The sequence below is a fragment of the Lynx rufus genome, unplaced genomic scaffold (genome assembly GCF_022079265.1).
Source record: "Lynx rufus isolate CCGP_SWC_20201006 ecotype Redwood Valley unplaced genomic scaffold, mLynRuf1.p SCAF_3, whole genome shotgun sequence".
Classification (NCBI taxonomy): Eukaryota; Metazoa; Chordata; class Mammalia; order Carnivora; family Felidae; genus Lynx; species Lynx rufus.
The window spans coordinates 91364476-91389402 of NW_025814845.1; the positions used below are offsets into that span (position 1 = coordinate 91364476).

Consider the following 24927-nt stretch of genomic DNA (forward strand, 5'->3'; position numbering starts at 1 on the left):
AGACAATACTTTGCTGACACACTGGATGTCTTCCTCTAAAGGGGCCGTCCATCTGCCTGTCGAAGTGAGTCTACCCTCAGTCATATGTGCTGTTGAGGGACAAGCCTGCATTAGTTTCTGAAAGAAATGTTTTGGTTCAGAATTCATACGGGCTGCTAGTCACTGATACAGGAGAACAGTATCAAGTAGGGAATATAAATAGATTTCTTACAAGTCTCTTGAGGCGTACAGAAATGTTACCCTCTCAGAATATCCATATGTAACACTATTTAATTATCTGAACCCATCTTACATGTCCAAAGTATCCCCATCTTTTGATCTGTATAAATAATTATATCCTCCCTTGCTCGCTTATTGCCCCTGTTGAGTATTTGTTCTGTACACTTCCCAAGGCAATCCTTTAGGGACCAATTATCATCCTTTATTGACATCATCTCACTGGCTGATGGAGATTTCTAGAGTTCCACACTGGGCATTCAGGACTCCTAAGGGAGCTCTGTGGTACTTTATATGATCTATATGCCCTGCTTGAGAAACATTTTCTTCCTTAAAATTCTACCATGAGGTACTATTTTTAGCATATTTACTAGTTTTACCAGATCACAACTACATATAATATGTGAATTTGTAGTAAAATTTGTGTGACTTTCCAAAACTGTGTCTGCTCGTGCAGTGGCTTAGATGTTTTGTTGGTTCTTTCAGTTGTGAAAAAGCCTAGTAATTCACCCAACATGATAGACGGATGACCTTTTGCTGCATTATAAAAGGGTCACTGTCCCCAAAGCGCCTCTCAGCTTGTGGATCAGGTAAAGGAACATCTCTAAACTTTTGTGGTGCCTCTGCCCTGTCAGTTATCACAAGGCTGTAATTATTGCCTAAACATTGGCCTCCCCACAACCATGTACTTATGGAGTCCAGAAACTATACTATATTTATCTGTTTATCCTTAAACAGATTGTATCTGGCACATGGTAGTTACTTATGAAAATGTTGAGTGGATTAAACAATGATATATGTGCTTTGGAAGAACAAGAGAAGGCAGCAAGGAGGAAGTATCAATTTAGGAAAAACAAAAAGAGGAAGATAAGCTAACCACCTATAAGGAATTGTGCCTATATTAGACAAATTTCATTCCAAAAGTATAGAAAAAGAGAGAACAGCAGTGGATTGTGTCCAGCCAAATACATTTATTTTTACTAACCAAATTCTTGAGAGGTTGACTTATAAACTAATGTGCTAGTTCACCATTTCCTGTAGAGAACATCTCTTCAGAGATTACAAGTTTTGTGTCCAGGTTACAGCATTGCCCTTAACCAATTCCACTGACTCCGTGTCTTCATTCATTTCAAAATGAAGAAAGTCCCTAACTTTCAGGATGGGGCAGTTCTGGTTTTCAGGTATCTTCCAAAAGCTTCTAAAAAGTTGCAGTTACTCTAAGATATGGTAGGTAGAGAAGTTATCAGAATGTTCAGAAATTGTAGATTTAGATTTAAAGATACCCACTGGTAAAAGCCATACACTAGAAGGTAGGAACGAGGAACAATCAGAAACAGACTCTGAAAGACAGTTCAAATAAGAGGAGCTACACATTACCCCAAAGTTTTACTCATAGAGTTGACAATGGGACATCTGACATGAAATAATAGGGATGGCCAAAGACATGAGGACCATGCCTAGTGATGGAGAGTATAGGACTGTCATGTCTACACATGGTGAACACTCAATAAATGCTGGTTGAATGAGTAAGCCATTGTGTGCCCGAGCTGCTGTTAAGGGAAGTCATGAACTGCTTTGTTAAAGGCAGGGTTTATTTATTTACTTATATATTTACTTAGGTACATGTAAAAAGGAATCAAAGTGACATGCACTATTAAAGTGTACATAAAACAGGGTAGGAAAAGTTAAAGCAGAAACCATTTAGAAGAAAGGAAGAAAGCAATGGCCTGGAAACCTGAGGTGAGAGAATCATTACAATGGAGCTTATAGGAAGCCCTGAGCTTCCTGACAACCAGTTCAAAAGGGAAACATGCTAGATCATACATTCTCATCAGCCAGTAAAGGGGAGTTTGTAAATTCATCTGGAAATGGAGAGTTATTCTTGGAACTTAATTCTAGAAAGAGTTTACTGCATGGACACTTAAATAAGAGGAAGAAGACATTTAATAAGTTTTTCATCAGCTACATACATCTTATTCATTGACTAAACTTAAAGGTAACCACCACCAACATACCCTATGTAAAATAATAGATGACAGAGAGGGTAATGTGTATGAACATACACACCTGCCGCTCAAGCAAGGAAATACAAATATTGACCACAGTCCCCATGTTTGCAACTAGTTATGAGACTACATTTGTAAGTTCCTTACTACACTTTCAGTAAACGGGAGGAAGACTCTTCTTCCCTATAGTTTCTGAGCCCCTGTAATCTGCCCTTGGGTGAAACAACACCATATATTGGTTATTGATTTGGAACATATACCATTTTCACTAGACCAGTACCCCTACCTCATAAGATATCCTCCAGCTGGCTCTGTAACTTAGTCTTCAATAGACTATTGCTTTGCTATAAAAAGCCAGCTGCTCCTGGGCTATGGTAAGACCAGTGAGTCCTGTGGGAAATTACCTATAACATCCTGACCAGAAGCAATGTTATGTGGATTACTGTTGGTGAATTAAGCCTTCAGGAAGTCCACAGAATATATTGCTAATAGAAACATAGCAGGGAAGTCAAATCTCTATCCAGAACAAATATCCATTTTATTGAGAAAAATTGCTACCAAGTCCATAATGAAAAGGGTTCAGTATAATCAGTCAAAGGAGGCTGGTCATGCCATCTACATGGCTCACGTATTGAACCGAATGCAGAAGTCTCTGCTGCTGCTTAGGCATTCAATAGTGGCAGTAGCCAGATCTGCCTTGTGAGGTTGAACTCATGAATAACCTCCGCCTCTGTCACTATGGCCACTGTGTTCCTGAACCTACTGAGTAATCCTGGTGATGCTGGGGAAAGAAGACAGCTGACATGTGCAGTCCTGGTCTTCTTGCCTACCTGATTCTGGAGGGTCTTCTCTGCAGAGAGAGCCCACTGATGAGCTTTAACATGAGGCACAAGCATTCTCATACCATCAACCTATTTTAAGACCCCCATGAGTGCACCTCTACCCTAAACCTTCTTAGAATCCAATATTGTTCCTTTTAACTTCTCATCAAGCCAAACCTTTAGGTTCTATGTATAAATCTTCACTATAAGAATCTTTATTTCTAGGTCAATTGTGCAATTTGATTGACTTATCCAAGTTCTTAGTTTGAAGATTTATCTTCCTACTTGTCCCTCATGACCAACAGTGAGAAGAGCTCTGGGATCAACTTATTTATGGCTGGTGCCAGTATATTACATGCGCAATGATTAGTGAATCAGTCTTGAATCTTTTCTTCCCTGCCTACAGGAAATCCCATGAGGCTATATGAGTGGGTATAGGAGTGGTGGCATTTGAGCAGGATTAAGTGCCATGAGAGTTGGAGCCATTTTCTCATGAAACTTCCTTGTGCCTTTAGAACTTGCTCAAGTCTGATCTTGTATATGCAACTTCAAGTTGAGGATGGAGAGCTGCTTTGTACATCCAAATTTGAGAACAGGTCAATCAAATAGCGCTTAATTTGGAAGGCAGCTCGGGTCTAACAAAGAGTCCATTTCCTATGGCCAGATATTCAGTCTCTGTTAGGACCTAACAGCAAAAATCAAGAGCTGTTTCTCAATGAAAGTAGTTATTTGTCAAAGATGTAGGGCTTTGCTCTCAGTTATGGGGCTATACTATGATTCTCTTATTAGGGAGTTTCAGAGGCTCAATGGTTTGTTGCAGACACTTTGTGCACATTAGATTTCCTGGATCATAAGATCTAAGTAGCAAGCGTGGCTTATTCTTTAAACTGAACTGGCTGAAGAATATTCTTTTGCTTTGGGGCTTCCTTAAATATAGAGCCTTATGGTTTATTCAATAAGTAAGAAGGAACAACACCAACGTAACATTATTTTGCTTCTCTCATACTAAAAGCCCACCATATGTGTATGCCTCTTTCTCTATGGAACTGGATACAAGGTGAAGCAAATTGTCTTTAACTTGGAGGGGATACCTTTATATATCACAGATCTCTAGACTCCCAGAAAAATCAGTGAATTAGTAGATCTCTGAACTTTCATAGAATTCATCTCTTATCTTCAATCAGATAAGTGTCTTACCAAGGTGTCTTATGTATTTGCTACTTTCTGACCTAATTGTAATAACCAATCCCACATACTGGCACTAGCACAAAGAACCCAGAATCTCTGGTAATTGTAGTCATGTTAATAATTTTGACCCAAAGGAGCTATGTTCCTTTTTTCCTCCTTAGTCTAGCATTTTAGAATTCATTTTCACAAATATTCCCCTGGCTTCTGCTGTATAAATTAGAAAAAAAGTCATACAACTCTTTTGATATATAAGCTCTCTTCTCTAGGTATGATCTGGTCTGACTCTCCTGATATTTAGATACCTCAGCCCTAAAGTTCCAAGAAGTAAGACATTGAAGCCCCTTGATTGTTTTTTTTCTTCTTCTTTTTCTTTTCTTTCTTTTTTATTTCCTTCCTTCCTTCCTTCCTTCCTTCCTTCCTTCCTTCCTTCCCTCCTTCCTACCTTCCTTCCTTCTTTCCTTTTCTGGGTAAACAGCATATATTGGCTTTATTTTTATTTATTTTATTTCTTTAACTTGATACACAGTAAAATTGACCATTTGTTTGGTCTTTATTTTATAATTTTAACACATGTATAGATCTGTGTAATAACCAACACCACAATTAGGATATGGAACGAATTTCCCTCTAAGCGCTGCTTTAGCTGCATGCCACAGTCCCAAGGGGAAACACTGTTTCCCCTTGTTAAGACCATTGTCAAAACTAGTAAGTATTTAAACAGTTATTCAGGTAGCATAAGCTTTGAATATATAAAGTTTTAGAAAGTGATCAGTTTAGGGGCGCCTGGGTGGCTCAGTCGGTTAAGCGTCAGACTTCGGCTCAGGTCATGATCTCACGGTCCGTGAGTTCGAGCCCCGCGTCGGGCTCTGTGCTGACAGCTCAGAGCCTGGAGTCTGTTTCAGATTCTGTGTTTCCCTCTCTCTCCGACCCTCCCCTGTTCATGCTCTGTCTCTCTCTGTCTCAAAAATAAATAAACGTTAAAAAAAAAATTAAAAGAAAAAAAAGTGATCAGTTTGGTTGTGGATATATAGAAATTTTAGAATATTAGCAGGAAATATATATCTCAGAGTGGAAAGTCAGGATAAGGGTGAATATTTCTTTTATTTTAAACCAGATAATTCTGAGGCTTTTCTAAGTTACCCAGATCCTTGTGCTACAGGCTCCCTTTGAATCTGATTACTCTGCTATAAGTTGGATGAAAAAAATTCTTGGGATAATTTGTTTTATAAATCTTTGTTGCTTGTATACAGTTCCTGATAGAACCAGGGAAGCAGACTGGATGAAGATCTTTGCATTTCTTTTTGCCAGTCCTGTAACATTCCAGGAGGAGATGGGGAAGGCTTCATAGTAGTGATAGTAAGAATCAGAAAAAAAAAAGGCCATTTGCTTTTGGTGGTTTATTATTGTGACTCTAATCACTGAGATGTAGTCTTGTCTGAAAGGAAAAGATAAGCCCAATGGTTAAGTTTCTTTTCATTCTTCAAAAGGTGGATACTAATACCTTTGTGGTGATTGGGATGTTTGGGGTCCTGGCCTCCTGGCATATTGAATGCTTTTAACAGGAGTGGAAACTGGTGCCATCTTGAATAGAAACAAATGAACTCAGTGGGTTTCTAGTTGAGGCAGGACAGGGACTAATATCAGTATGAGATGAGTCTCAGAATTTCATCTTTGGGAGACCTGCATAGTGGATATAACATATTAAACCCACATAATCAAGAGGTAAAAATATAATTTTTGTATTTTTCAATGACTTAATGTAATTTCAATCTTATTATGCTATTTCATCTGGATAAGGGGAAGCATGAACTAATTAAGTCCCAGCAGATTCCAGTAACAAAGGTTCTTCTCTAACAATTTCAGGTTTTCTTGGACTTCTTCTGAGGAAGATTTCACAGAGGGTAAGTCGAACATCTTTGATTCATCGCATGAGCTTTTAGGATTTTTATCTAACCTGAATGGGTGAGGAAAATGTTTATTGTTTATAGTCCTTTGCTATGAATTTTTCATGTGCCTTTGCATTTTGGAAAAATAAATAAAAACAAAAACAACCAACCAACAAATCTAGGCCCTTGACTTGAGTCTGTCTTTCAAAACTATTAAGGTTTATTTTGTTTACTGCTGTATCCCTAATGCCTAGAATAGTGTCAGACACATAGTAGGTGCTCAATAAATATTTGCTTACTGTCTAAATGAAAGACTGAGTAAATAGGTGAATGAATCAAAAGTCTAGGCTTTCCCTTTTTCCTTTTAGGTATAGTTTCCCCAGCAGAAAAATAATCAAATGAACAGCCACATACAGTAAGGATAGTAAAGGAATTAGAGTAGATGAAAGTAGATTAATTAAAGTAGATTCACTGACACAGAGAGTAAGATGAGATTCAGATAGATGTCTTTCAATATTGAGTCAGGGGAGGACAGGCAGACAGAAACTACATTTAGAGGTATAAATTCGAATGTGTAAAAAAATAAAAAGCTTTAACTGCAAGCAAGTTACTTATTCTCCCTGAGTGAGTATCCTTTGTAAATAGGGATACCCAAAAATAAATGAATGAAATTTAGCTAAATTTATTACATCTTTATTGAGATATAATTTATATACTAATAAAACATAATAATTTTAAGTGTACAATTGAATTTTTAAAAATAAATTTACCAAGTTGTGCAAATATCAGAATCCAGTGTTAGCACATTTTAATCACCCAAATACTGTCCCTTATGCTCATTTACATTTAACTATTCTTCTCATCCCAACCCTCATTCCCACCCTATTAAATCTACTTTCTATCTCTTTGGATTTGCCTTTTCTTAAAATTTCTAAGAACTTAAATCACAAAATACTTGGTCTTTTGTGTCTGACTTCTTTCACCTAGCATCTTTTTGAGATTCATCCATGTTGTAGCAAGTTCCTTGTTATTGCCAAATATTTCATTTAATAGATATTACATTTTCTTTATCCATTCACCAGCTGATGGACATTGGGTTGTTTCTACTTTGGGGCTATTATGAATGATGCTGCTGTGAACATTTGTGGGCAAGTCTTTGGGTAGACATGTGTTTTCATGTCTTTTGGATAAATACCTAGGAGTGGAATTTTGGGGTTTTTATGGTAAATAGCTGATTAACTTTCTAAGAAACTGTCACACTGTTTTTCCAAAGTGGCTATACATTTTATATTTCCACTAACACAGTATACAAACTCCACATCCTTGCCAACTTCTGTTATTTTCTGCCTTCTTGACAATAGTGAATATAATTTTATGAGGAAAAAGCAGCCACCTGTGTTTCCTTATGCCAGCTGTATTGCTAGTGAAATAAAGACAGCTAAGATAGGATTGGGATCATTTAAAATATTTGGAATGGAATTTATAAAACTTGAAAAGAAGCAAAAACTCTCTGCCATCCTGGTAATCTTCTTCAAGCTCTACTTTTTTCTAGATTTTTTTCCCTCTTCTATTAGAAACTCTTCATGACTCTCTCAGTAGTCTCCTGGAGTTGTCTCCTACTGGGCCTTATGAGAACCAATTATTAAATTTTCAGGAATTTTGTGAGCCATTTGTCAAACACAACCATCACTAAAAATTAAATATATAACTTAAAGCTAATAAGTTACTTAAAGACAAACACAGATCTTATTTCTTACTTATTTTGCAGCATTTGACTATCTATGGTGTTGAGATTTCCTATGTCTACTACATTTGCATCATGGACACATTACATAATGGTGTGATACTGCACATCTCTTCCCAACGCTATTTTCGGTGATCCCACAGTGATAGCTTGAAATCACCCATGGTAGGAATATTTACACCACAGAAGTTGGCAAATGCTACAAACCAGTACTTTTTTTTCCCTCCTAGAGAAGTGGTTGTTAAATATTTACCAGGTCTAAATTTATCCTGTTGGTATTTTTTAATTAAGTTTATTAAAGGTGTAGATGATTTTGGAGAGAATCATACCATTAAAATATTATTTGGTTCTTTGCTGTTTGTCTGTTACCTCAGTAAAATTTTCTTCCCACTAATAGCCTGAATCCACTTCTTATTAATTTTATACTTGGCAATTTATATTTTGGAGATATCGGTGGGAAAAAACTATGTCTACTCTAGTTACTTTTTCTTCATTGTCTTGGTCAGGTATTAGTTATAGTGTTATGTCAGTCTTATAAAATGAATTGAGAATGTCTTTCATATTTTTCTACCCTCTGTAATAATATAAATTTCCTAGAAATAATATACATATTTCTAAAAGAATTAATCAAAATTGACTATGACATCATCTGAAACTGGCACTTTTCTTTTTTTTTTTTTTTTTAAATTTTTTTTTCAACGTTTATTTATTTTTGGGACAGAGAGAGACAGAGCATGAATGGGGGAGGGGCAGAGAGAGAGGGAGACACAGAATCGGAAACAGGCTCCAGGCTCTGAGCCATCAGCCCAGAGCCTGACGCGGGGCTCGAACTCCCGGACCGCGAGATCGTGACCTGGCTGAAGTCGGACGCTTAACCGACTGCGCCACCCAGGCGCCCCAGCACTTTTCTTAAATAATAGATTTTTTTTACCCATTCTTAGTATTAATTATATCTTAGATTTTTTTTCACTTAAAAAAAATTTAATGTTTATTTTTGAGAGAGAGAGAGAGTGCACGCATGCGAGTCGGGGAGGGGCAGAGAGAGGGAGACACAGAATTCAAAGCGGGCTCCAGGCTCCAAACTGTCAGCACAGAGCCCAATGTGAGGCTTGAACTGAGACCTGAGATCATGAGCTGAGCCGAAGTCAGATACTTAACCGACAAAGCCACCCAGCACTCCTTTTTCTTCACTTTTAATGGTGTATCAAAATTGTCCTAGAAAATATACACTATAAGCAAATATTCACATTTTTAAAAAATTTTTATTTTGTATTCGAGAGAGAGAGCGTGAGCGAGCGTAAACAGGGGAGGGGCAGAGAGACAGTGACAGAATCTGAAGCAGGCTCCAGGCTCCAAGCGATCAGCACAGAGCCCTGTGTGGGGCTCAAACTCATGAACTGTGAGATCATGACCTGAGCTGAAGTCAGATGCTTACTCGACTGAGCCACCCAGGCACCCCAAATATTTGCATTTTTTACATGGATTTGTACATGATAGTCTCTTATACTTCTAAAATCTTAATCATAATGGTGTTTATACCACTTTTCCCATTCTGAAATGATTCTCTCTTCTTTTTTTCCATTGCATTTTTCTGAAAGCCAATTAATTGGTATTTTCAAATAGCTACCATTTTGATGTATCTGCTATTTCATAAATCACTGTTTTTAAATTTTTTATGTTTATTCACTCCTCCTACTTCCCTATGACTTAGTCTGTTACTCCCTTTCCATTTCCTCAATATGAAAGCAGTTTATACTTCTTCATTTTTATTATAAAAAGTTATCAAACTATGAATTTTTTCCAGGTATAATTTTGGTTGCATCCTTATGTCTGGAAATGTTTTGGAAAAACACAGTAAGATGACTTGTAAGTGCTATTGGAATTTCCAAGCAGGCCGATTACAATTCTTTTTGTTGTTGTTAATAATTAGAACTGTTATGCATTGTCAAAGAGTTTTTCCTTTTGAGGGTTTGTGAAGTTTCTTTTGATCCTACTACATTATTCATCTTTATAAATGTTCAACAGTAATGCACACTTAAATATATATTTATTTTGGATAAGAGATGAAGGGTGCATTTATAAAATCATTTTGATTAATGAACTATTTTATATTAATTTTTATTCTTAAGTATAATTATACTTAGGGGGGCTAGGGCAGAGGAGACAGTTGTTTTGAGTAAAATATCATAAACAACTTTAAATGTACCTAACCCTGTACTTATTTCCCTACCTTGTTTAAATTAGAAGTGTGGGAAGAAGGTGATAATAAACAATCAGGAGGAGGTAGAAGAAGGAATAAGAATCACATGACAGAGATGCTTTAGTAACTTTTAAAGTGCTACAAACATGGAGGAGACACACTACCTAGGAAGGACATTTGCTAAGGTCTAGATGATGGAAATAAAATCTTTCAGAGTATGTTTTACTTTGGAAATGATTGGGATATAAAATTAAGTAGAGAATGATACTAATTATAAATGAGACTTTGGTGCCAGGATTGAAGAGAATACAGCATGACAACTCATAGCAAAGTTTCTTTTTAGTGTCTGAAAGTGCCCAAGTGGCTCACAGCAAGATAAATAATTGGTCACCTGTCTCATAGCTTAGTCACCTCAGAATAATTGGCAGATAATACCTGCCACATAGTAGGTATATGACAAATCCAGGCCTACTTAACTCCAAACCCTGAGTTCTTTCCATTTGCCATAAAGCCTTTCTAGCATATGCTTATAAAGAAAATGGCCAAAATAAATAAATAATACTATTGTGAAATGTATTTTAACTTGTACACATATTCAAAATTATTTGAAATTACCTATAATGAGACACATAGATGTGTCTAGAACTATTAAACTTAGGGCAAATAATGTGGACCAAAAAATGAAGGATCTGGGTTGAAGAATGGTATAAGAGTATCTAAGTAAAGGACACCCATGAACTAATTACCAAATCTGGCTCTGAGTTTCCTGGGAGTAAAGGCAAAAAGGAACAATAAGATAAGGTTTAGATCCTAACAATCTAATAAAAAGAAATGTGTCCATTTTGTATGAAAATCAGAATGTCTCCTGCTTTAACCATAGAAGAATTTATTATGTGGGACTTTAAGTAAAAATAACTCTAAGCAGCATAGTAAACATCTTCAATGGCAATTTTTACAAAACATTATTTTTAAAATTACAATTTATAAACCAATTATATTTTTATAACTAATTATCATAAAATAAGGAAAACAAAATCAGTTTCATTTATAGCATAGTGCTTTCCTTTAAAAAAAATCCTAGCGTTAGTAAGGGAATATCATCAATAGAATAATGGACTTTACTTGTTTTCCTTTGTTTTAAATAAAAAATTACATACATTTTCTGCAATGTTGTACAATTTTTATTGTTTATTATATTTTATTGAAATTGGGTACTGGATTATCTGTCTGCTCTTTAGTTGGGTATCATCAGCTGAATCATCTTTGTCTGTAAGAGCTACCTACAAATTACTGCATCTAAATGTTATCCTGCAACATCTGAATGTTTTTCTGTAAAAATAAGGTAAAGGAAAAAAACCTGTGACATCACCAGGTCTCTTTCCCCTGATTATCCAGGATCAGATTCCCTAGACAGAAGATGTGGTCAGCATTTGATCCTAATCAAAGGACCCAAAATACGTGGATATAGTTCATTTTAATCTTAGTTGAAAAGATTGTGGATAGACACTTAGGAGAAAGTGAAATCAGCATAATATCTCCTCTTCAAGTGCAGTCCAGCTTTCAGAGTGGTAACTTGGATTTCAGCCTCTTCATAATTGTCCTTGATGAAAACAGAAGGATTTCACAGCACAGAAAGCAGTGGTTTATGAGGCTGGGTACAAGACAGACGTACAAGAGAACTCTGTTCATCTTCTTCAAAGTGATGCAGCGATGGCACGGCCGCTGCTGTGGCCACATGTAATATAGCCTGTAGCTCTTTAAAGAGGATTAGCTTTCGCGGCTGGGAGCATTCAAAGCTGGATTTCATGTAGAGTGGAATATGCTAATGAAATGTAAATGTCTATGGCAAACATTGCGTAATATCGAAACCCCTCAAAACTGAGCTTTGTCTCTTGCACAGTGGGAAACCAAACTTTATCATGTCAGAAGAAAAAGTAGAAAAGAAACAACCCTAATATGTTTCTGCCCTATGTATCTGCGTCTGTAAAAAGTGAATTTAAATATATATACACATGTATATTTATATTTAAACTAAATTAAATTTTAAAGTCAGTGGGGAAAGTAAAGTCATTCAAAAATATCTTGATAGATCTGTGCCCAGAGATGGATGTGAAATAATCCATATTTGTAGAAAAGGATATATGCATAATATGGATTTTTTTAAACACTGTTTTCAACACTATTTTTAAACACTATATTAAGTCTACAAAGGGCTTCACAAGGTTTCCCCCCATTTCACCTTAAAATTTTTATTTGTAATTTTTCCTTTTTTTTTCTACATCATGTCCTTCTGTTCAATAATGAAAAATACTGTGTCTCTATCATAATTTTCCATCTAGTTTTTTTACTACTAGGAAGCCAGTATGAGATTTGATTCATCTCTTAAAGCTACATATGTACTTAATTAAATTAAGGTCATTTTCACATATTAGAGTTTTAGAACACATCTGACATTGGGAAGGTGAATTCATTATATGAGGTGTGTGACTGGCAATCCATGTAACTGTGTATAGCATCTTGGACTCCACACACGTGGTTCCCAAAGATTAAAAAGCCCTTAAAGAATTTCTTCTCAATTGCTGGGAAATAAAGATCCCAGGAAGCACATGGAACCGGGTGCTTGTGTGATCTTTCATTAGTTACTAGCATTTTCACTATGCTCAACCGAGTAGTTTAGGTTCTCTGCATTTTGTTGGTCAGTGGTGTGTGTGTGTATGTGTGTGTGTGTGTATTTTATACCTCAGTTTTTGAAGGGTTTGTCTCTGTAGACACTGAGGAGGAATGGTAATACATATTCATGAAAGAGTACTCTTTCCAGGCCCTGCTACCTCTGACAAAGCCTTAGCTGTTTCACACAGCAAGCTGACTGGGATTGTGTGTGAGGGCTGCATGGCCAGATTAGTGCAAACAGCAAGCCCACTCCTCTGCTTGTTAGGCCTTGCCTTCCTGACAATTTCCCCAATTGTCGCTTGTGACAAGGCTGTCATTAGGTGATGGCTTCTTTTGGCCATTTTCAGATAAAGATAATTTCCTTAACTTCCATTTTATTTGACAACAAGCAGTTTGGGAGAGAAAGGAAGTGCTTCAGTAGTTTATGGATTAGGGTTTTGTCACTTCAAAGGCATCTTTGATCTAAAAATATGTGCTGTACCAAATTCATTATGTCTTTCCTTAAAGAGCTTTTAAATTTATTGATCTTCTCCTCAATTATTCTCCTTTTACGTCCAGTAATGATGTGTGAGATGGTAGTGTTGGGAAAAGCCTAAGGAGGAGTGTGGGGAAAATGCAGCCAACTGGTCACTTCTAAGGCCATTACAAGAATGAAACAACAGGTGCTTTTGTTTAGTGTCGATTCTCTTCTGAATCCCCATGCAGACAAAGGCCCCTCTGCTGTTTATCACTCAACATAAAGATATCAGTACCAACAGGATAAGACAAAGTTATATTTGATATTATAACCTAGTAAAGCAAAAACCCCGCAATTTGTGTAAAAATTATGCCTGCAATTGTTTTCATTCTCACCATTGACTACTTGAGTTCCAAAAGCCTGTGTAAGAGTAACAGAGAAAGAGCAAGTGACTTCTTTGAGGACCAATAATTTGGCTTCCTCTAGAAGCAATATTACATTGTACTGAGGCTCAGCTTGCCAAAATTCTTAAAATTGGATCATTAGACTGCCACCGAGAGCAGAAAATAAGAGATGATGAATCCATATGTGAAAATTTACTTGAAAAGCCGAGCAAGATGAGCATTTACAGCTTCCATACTAGGTTCTCTTATTTAGAAGGTCTACTTAGCCTTTTCACCTTCCTTTTGCTGTTGTTGTTGTTGTTCTAAACAGATGTTATGCGGAATTATTGTGTTTTAAACAACACCTAGGACAAAGAAGTAAATAGTTTACATCTAAACTATCACGATTAACCATTGTCTTCTAATGCTTCACCTATAATAACTTCAATTTAGGACAGAGCAAGCCACTCCCACTTCTGCAACTGGAAAAAGGGGGTTAAAACAAATGGCTTCATTTCTTTTTTCTTTTTTTTTGTCTCAATGTGTTATTTTATTAGCCTTTTGTCAGGCTATTTTAAAATTTAGAGATATCCAGATGGTTTTGATAATTATTTCATTTTAGCGAAGCATCATTTTAAAATCTTACACATTAAAAGAAATATGTAATTTAAAAGCATGACCTTAGGTTCCTAAAGGCAATAAAAATTGTTTCTTTTAAAAAGTCAGTTTTCTGAATTTCCAAAGACCAGTAGAACATGTCTTTCATTCTGAAAAACTCACTTAGAGGTTTGGGACTCTATCTTTAGGCCCTTAATACTCCTGTCCATAAAGTCAGGATTAAAAACAGCCCTCAAAACAAAATGTCAGAAGCATTTTCCATGTGTTAGTTATTTCATCCTTATCAAGAGGTGGATACTATTATTAACTCGATTTTACAGAAAGAAACTGAGGTGCAGAGAAGTTATGTAAGTTGGCCATTATCTCATATTCAGTAAGTGGTAGACCCAGACTTGAGTACTTGGATGCAAAGCTTATGTTGTTAATGGTAGGTCCTAGAAGACGTAGGATCTGGAATATCTCCTGGTACTGAACAAGTAAATGTTAGCTTTCTTCTTCCTCCCATCCTTCAGCTCCCCAGTCCTGGGCCCTTGTTCCACAGAGTCCAAGAAAATGGGAAGAGAGAGTAGGAAACAATAATGCGAAGGGGGCTGATCCAGGTTTCCTTCTGCCCGTGTGTCAGACGCAGGGGTGCTGACATGCCAAAATCTGATAAATTCAGACAGTGGGTTCATGGTTCATTGTGCTGTCTTTTCAAGGAACCTTCCACCCCTTCATTATAGACCTCTGATGTGATTTGTCTTGACTTCGTTTTAACCAGGAAACCTTATTTTAACTTCCTTGTGAAATCAGTAAGTGCCACTTTGGAGGAGGAAAGAAGTACTTTTTGAGCAAGAATGTTTTGGAGAAACATCTCTGTTTTGTCTTAGAGTTCACCTGCTCTGTAACACGTGAATGCACCACAGAAACTGGCAGGCAGCAACACCACCAGCCTGCCTCCGAGGAGACAAAAGTAAACACCCGTTTCAAAGAGATTGCGCTGAAATATGATATCAGCTGCAAGAGAGGGCCATCTCCTCTGGTCAAATGAGAAAAATCATATTATCCTCACTGTGGTATACAAATAGCTTGTAAGCCACATTCTCCATTTGAATGATAACAATAAAGTGCTAACCTCACTGCTGCCGGGCCAGGGCCAGCCTGATCCCATCTCCAAACACAAACACTTCTGCCTCGGTTTTGGCTGGGGGCTGTGCAGTGGCCTCCCAACCCCCACCTTTTCTTCCCCCCCTGTTAATTGGCTGAGACCACCAGAATTTGGAGGACACAGATGTCACTGATAGTTTTCCTAGGGAGCACATTCATGCCCATCTGTTGCAGCCTAGAAGGCTGTTCATATATCCACAAGGCCTTCATTTAATTCTTGTCAGAAAGTAATGTAAATCCAGTTTACCTCAGAGGTCGCAGCCGAGATTTATGCCAATGAGCCCCCTGCAATTTACACACACTGTAGTTGTATAGGATGAAAAGAAAGCCTTTCATGTTGGTGCATATTAACAAGAAAGCCTGCCTTCCGAGAGGGGCTTTTTGATTGAGGTTTCTCCTGATTTTAATACAGCCGATGCCAGTTGGTATACCCAGCTTTAGAAAAAGGAAAAAAAAAATCTAATCTTTAAACTAAAGTTTCTTCTTTTATAAGATGTAAAAGAGAGAGAAATCCTAGCAAGTGGCACTGCCATGTCTTTAATTATCTGCTATGAGACAAAACTCCCCTGCACTTGCAGAAGATAGAGTGTGACAGGAGAGCGTGTTCTGGCCTGAAGTCTAGGGAGAATTCAGTTGTAAGCAATTGTCTTTCCAATGTGAAAATAGTAGTGGTGACCAGTTGAATTAGTCTCTGACTTTTCAGTTGTCTCTTTCTCGTATGTTTAGAGGAAATTATGGCATTCGATTAACTTTCTTTGGACCAGGCTGGGTAGAAATTGATTCATCAGTAAAGTGGAAGAGTACATACGTGATACATACTTATGTATTTATAAAATTATTGGGAGCCTACGAGTGCTTAAAAGGACTTCCATTCATCCTGTCTTTCCATACATTTTGAAATATTCAGGACGGTATCAGTAAGCTGGAAGGCAAATAGTTTTAAAAAACACCCATCAGGTCAAAATCTTCTGGAAAGCCTGAATATGCTTTTTATGAAGTATATGACCATGGGCAAGTTACTTTAACCTCCATGACCTCAACTTTCTCATCCCTAAAGTGGGGATAATAAAGCCTATATTATAAGGTTTTGTGTCTTAAGTATCTTGCATAGGACCTAAGATAGAAAATATTCAACCTGTGATAATTTCCTTCTCCATCCTGCCTTTTGGCAGTGTCTGTGACAGCAAACTGTAGATTAAAACTGTTAGTTAACTTGGTTTAAAAACTCTAAGCATTCAAATCATCAGATTACTTTTTCATATTTTTTAAAAAGGTTAAACAGACATGAAGTTGGAGATTTTCTTTCCAGTTTGCAATTTTTGTTTTGAGTTGTTTAACTTTTGAATCCTGTAGAAAGTAGAATAATAGAAGTGTGTTACATAGTTTTGTTAAAAGCAGGCTTGGCTTCTCTACTCATTCAGTCCTAGCCTGTGATTTCCCAAGACAGTGTTAATAGGGGGCGTGCTTCTCTTGTTTTTGTAGACAGTGCTCATTTACCCATGCTAATGGCTTTGAAATATTGGTATGATTATTTTTGCACACATTTAACTTTTTGTTTATATCTTTGTTAGGATAATATTCAAATTGCCTTGTGCTTTCTAAGCACGTACTGTTAAAAGGGAAGTGCAGCAAAAAAGCCCAGATTATATGATGAGGATGGAGGTGGAATGGGCCGTAATTAAAATTATGTGTTGTTGGTAACTCATTAAGCAGACACTTCAAATACACATAGTCATAGTCTGGACTTAATTACAGAATCAGATGAAGCAGTGGCTTCACTTTAGAGAGTAGGGCTCACATTCACGAGGGCAAAGCACAGTTTTGTTGGCTATCCAAACTTTGTACTAGGCAGATTTAAAATAATTTCAAAATAGTTTTTTACCGCTTCTCAGAGTTTATCATTTCTTTTTTGCTTACAGTCTTTAAAACAGAATCTTTAAAAATTTTTCATTATACACAATTTCAAACGTACAAAATTAGAGGGGGCAATATAAGAAATCTGATATATTTTATTCAGTCTCAACGTCTAACAATCTGTAGCCAATCTTGCCTAATTTATACCCTCACTTTCTCCCCGCCTCCATGTCCCACATGATTTTTGAACCAAATTTCAAACTGCGTGCAATTTCATGTATAAATATTTCAGAGTGTTTCCCTAAAATATATGAACTCTTTTTCTTTTCTTTTTTTCCTTTCTTAAATGAACTCCTTTTTGAAAAGCACAGTACTATTATCTCACCTTAAAAATTAACACTAATTCCTTAATATCATTTATTGCAACTTAATATTATTAGTGAGAAAATGGAAGGCCCCCCTCTATTATTTGAAAGATTATTATTTGGTGGATTATTTGGCTTTCATGTTACAAATTAGTTATTTTGCTCCCACAACACAAGAGTTTCATGAATACCCTTTTGTAACAACTTTTAATGTTGATTTATGTGGTCGGTGTGTTTTGTGATATGTGGTAGTATCTTCCTAGAATGAAAATTTGTCATTTTATTGGAAAATAAAAATTGTATCATTATTCTACTCCTACCTACCTTCATTGATTCATTTGGGTAAGTGTTTTCCAAACTTATTAGCTTCAAATGAAATTATGCATGGAAAGCCACTATATAAAACGGATGGAAATGAAATTGCTCTGGGGCCATGTTGCCGACCTCTCATTTGTCCCATTCTTTCCCCATGTGGGGTTTTGGTAAGTGAAATGCTTTTTTATAAATGTATACCATTTTCCCATTCTGATTTTCTGGCAAGACAAATTGCTATGTGAAACAATGTAAAGAATAAGAGAGGATTGCATACATAGCTGAAACGACAAGAAAATGACAACATACTTAATTTTTAAGCCTACTACCACTAAAAAGAATGTTTCACTTAAAGTAATTAAAATGTTTATTGTAATGGGAAAAATCTACTGTGTTCATAAATAATGGCCCCACTTCTTAGTTGACTATACTGGGGCCTCCTGGGAGGAGATGTATTTGCTCCCTGTCAGGATTAATCTATAAATGCAATCACCACTTAGACCTCATCAGTTCTTTCCTTCCCCTTCATTGGTCCCTCTGGAATTATATTACAGCTTGAGTAAGGTCAAAATTAGGATACTTTTTCCCCAGGAAAAACACAGCCGTTGTTATTTCAGTGCTTTAAAATTTGACAATCAACCCAAGAGTTACTTCTTTGAACAGCCTGGAGTATACATTTCTGTCACAGAATCAATATTCTACCAAAGTAATGCATTCTGTTTTTCAGTGTGTTTATTAGTTTCTTTCCCACAAAATCCAGGGACACAGAGTTGTCTCACATAAAACCACAGTGGATTGTATGTTTAAAAGCCTGTGTCTAACACCTGCAGATAATCCCAGTGAGTTGCCATTTGAACTTGGACAACCACTGAATTTCTGACTTTATCTTCAAATGGGGGCCATATTACTAGCTATCTTCCTCACTGTAATCTTATAAAAGTAAGGTAATTCTCCGATTTCCTTTGTCCAGTTTTAATATGAATGTCTTTGCCTCTAACTTGTCTAAACGTAAGTAATCTCATCCTGGTGGGTCAGAATATTGCTTTGGAGTTTTTTTCATAAGCTAAATTATATACTTATTTTACTTTCCCAATGAGGCTGTCTTTGAGGGTTGTCTATTCTGTTTCTTGGCAACCTTTAGAAGTATCAAGTACAATATATAATGGATACTCAACATATGCTTAACTACCATTCAGAAGTTTGCAAATGCAGTACATATTATTTTATATTTTAAGCCTGTAAGTTAGCTATCAAAGCTAAACCTTAAGGAAATAGTAAGAAACAGATCATTAATTTTTGCCAGGAAAAGATTGTATAAAAACTAATGTGTTTCAGTTGCTTACTTTGATTTACTTATTTAAAAAAAATTTTCTGTTCTACACTGGCAAATATTCCTTCATTAGCTAAAAGCAAAGAATAGAATTAACACTAAGTCTCAGATCTCCATCCTTCTCATTAGGGGAAAGAGAAAATGTGAGTTCTTCTGCTTGAGGAGCTACCAAAGAAAGTGAGTGGAGTAGTTCAAAAGCAATAAAATTATATCCCCAAATCAGGTGATTGATGTTCTGAGCACATTTGCTCTGTGACGGAGCAACATTTTATCCAGTAACAGAACTCTTACTGAAAGTGAAGAATCCTGAAATTGTAAAACTGTACTCATTTTCCAAGTCAGCCTGATGAAAGGAGGGCCTGGAAGCTCTCTATAGGTTACAGAGAGAGCAGAAGCAGGTTTGGTTTTCTAATAGAGTCTTTCTGGCTCCTAAAATGACTCCCGTTAAGGACTCTGTGCACTTGTATATACCTTAGGATGCATATAAGCTGTCAACAAGTAAGTAAACAAAAAATTAAACGTGCTACCTTTTCTTTATAGACACCTTTCCCCCCACCTTAAGACCACACAGGAGTGGTAAAATCCTGCTGTAAACTCTCCTACAGGGCCCCTCACCCCGCGGCTGTACGTGGTTGTCACTATGTTCAATTAGTTTGGTGTGTGAATATTTGCCTCATCGAGCGATATTTTTGCCTTTGTGCCCTCCAAGTGTGTGGATATCCAAGTGTGTGGATATCCCGGCGGTTCTCCCTCAACAGTCTCTTGCCACTCGAGAAAATTCAAGTTGTATTTGTTCCCAGGCCAGTAGGAGGCTCCCTGCCAAGACCCATCGGCTGCTGGTGACATGCACACGCTGTGTGAATCACATGGCCACATGGTGGACTTTTATTATGTCGGCCTGGGAGTGTGGTCTGCCAAACCCCAATCCAGCAGCCCACCCCCTGGCGCCTTTGACATTTTAAGTAAAAAATAAATAAAGAGCTTTGTGTGTATCTCAGAGTGAAGAAGAAGATGTGGGGTTGGGGGTGTTTCTGTCTGATCTGTAATCCGATAGACGTTCTTTCCCTTAGCCACGTCAGGGCTCGCTTTCCTGCCACCTCAGATAGGGGAAAGGCTGAGTACTGGAGGCAAAGGCTGATTAAACCAAGTTGCCTGGGTTTTAAGGGCTTTTCTTTAAGCAAGTAAAACTCACATTTTTCTTCCTGAAAATATCTAACTGGTTATAATATTTCAATTCTCTAACATATTTTTATTCATTAATGAATGTGAATCTGGAGAATTATTTAGGGAATAGTCCCATTACTACAGGACTTTATACTGGGGAAAATAGCAACATATCAAGAATCTGAAAACTTTGCATCACCAAGCAATTTTCTCTCTTAAGAACATAAATGCTAATTAAGTCAATAAGGAAATCAAATCCAAATAAGGTGAAGAGAAATTAGGTGACCCTTTAAAAAATGAAATTTTATTTCTTGAAAATTTTATTAATAACAATAACTGACCACTATGGAGCACTTATTGCATATGCTAGGCAATGTTCCTTGTGTTCTATATATATTATATTTACATTATTATAGTTATCTAATATCATAATATAATCCAATTGATCCTTATAAAACTCTGTGAGATTGGTTCTATGATTACTCTTTTTTACAGACGAGGAAACTGAGACATGATTTATCTCAGGCGGCTCAGCTAACAAGCAGCAGTACTGAAATTTAAAGCTGAGAACCCTGACTGCAAAGTGCTTGGCTACCCAGTGATGGCTTAGACACTGAAAGGGCAATTCCTCATTTTACTCTCTTCATTTTTCTGCTTCTATAATTTCAGAGCCCCCTCATCCCTTTCCTCCAAGACACAGTGTTCTTTCGTAGGCTATCTCAATCCGAATCTACATCAAAACAACTCTCCTGGCTGTGAGAATTACAAATACAAATTTGAAATACTTTGTTGCAAAAATAACTTTAATCCCCACATCAGCTGGCCTCATCAAAAGTCTGTAATGTTTCATAGCCCTGGCAATTTTATATCATAGTATACGTCATGCCATTTCCATTTGCATACGGCACCATCGCCTGGCCTTTCCTCCTAGTCCACCCCGGGGACATCCAGCAGGTTTGCTATTCTGGGTCTGTCACACAGAGCATCTCAGTTGCCTCATCAACAAAACACAGACTACATTAATGGTCAAGTCAGCTCCATTTTTTCTTTTAAAGATTTCTCTTCCAGTGAAGTTATTCTTGCTGTGTTTTTCTCTGGAACTCTGGTATCCATTTAATGAGAAGGTGTGTTTTAAGGACAAGTCCTTAAAACTTGTTATATTCCTATCCTACTTGTCCAGAATTCCTATCCTGATCATTGCTTGGGACTTTGGGCAAGTTACTCAACCTCCTCCTCCTTCTGATTCGTCACCTAGAGTTTGGGTGGGCAATATCTGCCTCCTAGAGTATAGTTGTCACTTTGAAGGCCCTTCAAAGTTTGTAAAATAATTTTTTCTTGCTCTGTGAATGCCCCCAGTGTCATGGAAGCTCTGGATTTGGGGACGTATGGAGTTAGTAAATGTGGCAGCTCTTCTCTTATTTCGGGTGCAAAACTACAAAGAAAACTCTTCCTGGAAGCACCACTTGGAAGTACAGGATCCTTGAGCCAGACCAGATGGCAGGTTTGGCTCACCTTGACCTGAGATGTTACTCTTCTAGCCATGGGGGCCGGGCTTCCAATTCATCGGATGTCACCATGGCTGATGGAGTGGGTAACTGTAGCTGCAGAGTGTGAGCAACAACCCCCACGATGATGACCTTTTTTTTCCCCTCCTCTTTCTTCCTGAGGCCAACAGGTAACCCATTCATGACCCGGAACACTCTCATTGCACTTTCCTGTGCAGTCAAGTTGGATAAACACATTCAGCAGTCAGCAACTGAAGAGGGTGGGGCACAAGGGCAAGAGAGACAGAGACAACTTTGAGAGAAGGGACAACTTTGGCCTCCAGTCTCCTGTTCTAACAAGGTGTGGCCTTTAGGCTGGAAGTCTTGATATAAAAGAGCCACAGGAAAAAACTCTTTCATTTATAGAATTCCCGAAAATCTTTTCTTTTTTTAATTACATACACTCCTTCATTTTCTTTGTAAATGGAAAGAAAAGGTGAATTGAATTTCTTGGCCATCTAGTGTTTGTGAAATTAATGGTTCAAACTGCCTGTCTTATTATTTCACTAGTCACTGCTAACTCATGAATCCTTAATACAAGATGAGGATCTCCTCCTTGGAGTCTCTTGTCATGCCACTCCCCAACTAGATTTCTTTTCCTCACTTCTCTCCCCAACTATTTCAGATCCTACCTCCTTGAAAAGTCCCAGTGCAAGTGCCCCTTCCTACTCTGAAAGGTTCTTTCTCTCTCTCAATGGAATCACTGACTCCAATCCTAAGGGCAGGAACTGATATTTATTACCTGTGCAATACTCCTAGGCTTGAGTTTCTATTTTCCGCTTTTTAATTTTTTCATTAAATGTCAAATAGGTATCAAAAAACTATAAAATAGGGGCACTTGGGTGATTCAGTTGGTTAAGCGTCGGACTTTGGTTTAGGTTATGATCTCACAGTTTGTGGGTTCAAACCTTTCATCAGGCTCTGAACTGACGGTGTGGATCCTGCTTGGGATTCTGTCTCTCTCTCTCTCTCTCTCTCTCTCTCTCTCTCTCTCTCTCTCTCTCTCTCCACCCCTCCCCCACTCACGCTTTTTCTTTCTCTCTCAAAGTAAACTTTACAAAATTATAAAATAGGTGTAGTATACCGAGAACATGATGAATGCTCATAAATCAAATAGTCTGAGTAAAAAACGTACCACTTTCTTTGACATTTCCTGTGTTCATATGCTTCCCCCTCATCTTCTTCACTCTCCCCTCAATAAATCCACTGTTGTTAATTTTTAGTTTATCATTCCCTTACTTTTCTTTGTAATATTACCATATATATTTGTATCCTGTAATAATATATTGTTTAGCTATAAACATTTTTATGCACATATTCGTCTGTGACGTGCTTTTTTATAGTTCTAAGATTCATCCATATTGCTATATGTAACTGTAATTCATTCACTTACTTGCTTATTCTATCCCAGTATATGACTACACTTCAGTTTTTAATTAACCTATTTTTTTTTAAGTTTATTTTGAGAGAGAGGGAGAGAGAGAAAGTGAGGGAGGGGGAGAGAGACAATCCCAAGCAGGCCCCATGCTGTCAGTGCAGAGCTTGATGCAGGGCTTGAAGCCATGAACCATGAGACCATGACCTGAGCCAAAATCCATTGTAATACTCTCTAATTTTCATGATTCCTTCTTTGACCTGCAAATTATTTAGAACTGTATTTCTTAATTTCCATCTATTTGAATATTTTTCTAGTCATCTTTTTGTTATTGATTACCTTAATTGCCTTTCAGTCATACAATGTCATATTCAAAACATTAATCTGTTTTCTGAAATTTGTTGAGATTTGTCTCATAGCACAGTAAACCTTAAATTCTTATAAATGTTCCTTCCAGGCATGCTTGAAAGTAATGTATAGACTGCCATTGATATGTTGTTTCATAAATATCTATTCAATCAAGTTTGTTAATTGTGTTGATCAAATCAGTGATATCATTACCACTTTTTTTTTTGTCTGCTTAATGTATTAGTTTCTAAAAGAGGTGTGTTAAATTTTCCCACTATGATTATGTATTTGCATATTTTTCTTCATGGTTCTTTTTTTTTTTTTTAGAAACATTAAGCAACCTTTAAAAAAAATTTTTTTAATATTTATTTTTTTGAGAGAGAGAGAGTGGTAGCAGGGGAGGGGCTGAGAGAGAGGTAGCAAGACACAGAATCCGAAGCAGGCTCCTAGCTGTGAGCTGTCAGCACAGAGCCCGATGCAGGGCTCGAACCCAAGAACCATGAGATCCATGGCCTGAGCTGAAGTTGGACATTTAACCGACTGAGCCACCCAGGTGCCCCTATTGTTCTTTCACTTTTTGTTTCATATATATTAAAAGCTATACTCCTAGATGCATGTACATTTAGAATTGCTATACCTTCCTGGTGAACTGAACCATGTATCATTGTAAAGTAGCTTTTTTATCTTTATTAATGCTTTTTGCCTTAAAGTCTGTTTTGCCTGATATTAATATACTTTCTTTTATTTATTTATTTTTATAATTTTTATAATTTTTTTAATTTTTAAATTTTATTTTTATTTTTTTAAAGTTTATTCATTTATTTTGAGAGAGAGAGAAAGCATAGGTAGGGGAGGGGCAGAGAGAGAGGGAGAGAGAGAGAGAAAACCCCAAGCAGGTTCTGCACTGTCAAGTGCAAGCCCAGTGTGGGGCTTGAATTCACAAACAGTGAGATCATGACCTGAGCCCAAGTCAAACGCTTAACCAACTGAGCCACCCAAGGGCCCCAATTTTTTAATTTTAAAGAGAGCACGCTAGTAGGGGAGAGAGGCAGAGGAAAGAAGAGAGAGAGAAGCTTAAGCAGGCTCTATGCTCAGGGCAGAACCTAATGCTGGGCTAGATCCTGTGACCTTGGGATTATGACCTAAGCCAACATCAAGAGTCGGAAACTCAACCAACTGAGCCATCCAGGCGCCCCAATATACTAACTTTCTTTTAGTTAGTATTTTTCTAATATATCTTTTTCTTATTACCTTTAAACTTTCCTTATTCTTATGCTTTAAGTAAATCCATGTGACTATT

The 24927-nt window shown here is 37.1% G+C and overlaps 1 protein-coding gene across 1 annotated transcript in view; it reads left to right on the forward strand.

The window, feature by feature from the left end:
• Positions 1–24927, forward strand: part of ALPK1 (alpha kinase 1) — a 136242-nt gene that overhangs the window by 31251 nt on the left and 80064 nt on the right. Inside the window, exon 2 of the mRNA XM_047090629.1 lies at positions 6095–6132. The gene's annotated coding sequence lies outside the window, so the exon portion shown is untranslated. The remainder of the gene's footprint in view (positions 1–6094; positions 6133–24927) is intronic.